Below are 1114 nucleotides of genomic sequence, written 5' to 3' on the forward strand. Positions count from 1 at the left end.
GAAATCACAAGAGATAAGGAAAGATGCTGTTCCCACCTGTAAAGATAGTGAGCTTACCTGTAACAACGATGTGGCTCTAAGAAGTACTTTGGTCTGATCAATCATATTAGCATGCTTCCTTGGTGTCAAGTACAAAAGGGATGGGCAGTGGCAATCTTGGAAGAGAAGTCCAAGATTGCAGTGGCTATGATTTACCTGATAATTGGGTTTCACACTGAAATGGCCTGGCCATCCACAGCCTGTCTGACTTCCCTGTTAAGGACCCTGATGTTTCTCCCTCTTATTTTGTGCCTTCTTTTATAGGCTTTGAGAAGGCTGTGTGCAAATGCCTGAGTCACTGTCACCAAGGCAATGACTTGGTTACTTCTCTTTTTCTCAGTGTTTTGGAGTTGGGGTTGTGGTGGCATTTCAGACTGCGGGAGCCTGGGCTTCCGAGTTGTCCCATGAGCCCAGCCAGCACCAGGAAAGTGTCACTATAAGCCATGGGATGATTGGTCTGAATCGGAAACCCTTTGTGTATGGCTGCCTTGTCTCTGTTGTTGCTGAGGTTAGAACTTTCCTTGTGGACCTGACCAATATGTGACTTCAAGTTCAAGACCAAAGCATTGATATCCACTTTAATGAGATAAAATTCTCAAGAATGTTTCATGCTTTGTTCTCAGTCTGTAAAGAAGATGGTATTTTGGCTCTGCATTCTGGAATAGTTCTGGCTTTACTAAGACTGGCATCAAATGGCACCATTAAAACTGGCACTTACTGGAGCTTGAAGAAATTATTTGTAGAATATTTAGAAGATGAAACCCTTCTAATTAATATGATCTGTGGGGTGGTGCCAGGAGTGATATATTCCACTATAGCCAATCCACTGATGTACTACTAAAGGGTGAGATTTGGCTCTAGGATGGTGTATTTTGCACAGAAATGAAGTGATAATTGATTAAAGACCTAAATGTGAGACCTGAAACCTAAAAATCCTAGAAGAGATCACAGACTGTAACTTCTCTGACATCAGCTTCGTTCTAGAAATGTCTCCTGAGGTAAGAGGAGCAGAAACAATAATAAGCTATTGGGACTACACCAAAATAAAAAGCTTCTGCACAGCACAGGAAAACAA

At 42.0% G+C, this 1114-nt stretch overlaps 1 pseudogene; it reads left to right on the top strand.

Moving 5' to 3' along the window:
* Positions 1-325: 325 nt before the first annotated feature.
* Positions 326-880, top strand: LOC115302359 (annotated as a pseudogene).
* The last annotated feature ends 234 nt before the right edge of the window (positions 881-1114 follow it).

Source organism: Suricata suricatta, chromosome 1 (genome assembly GCF_006229205.1).
Source record: "Suricata suricatta isolate VVHF042 chromosome 1, meerkat_22Aug2017_6uvM2_HiC, whole genome shotgun sequence".
NCBI classification, from domain to species: Eukaryota; Metazoa; Chordata; class Mammalia; order Carnivora; family Herpestidae; genus Suricata; species Suricata suricatta.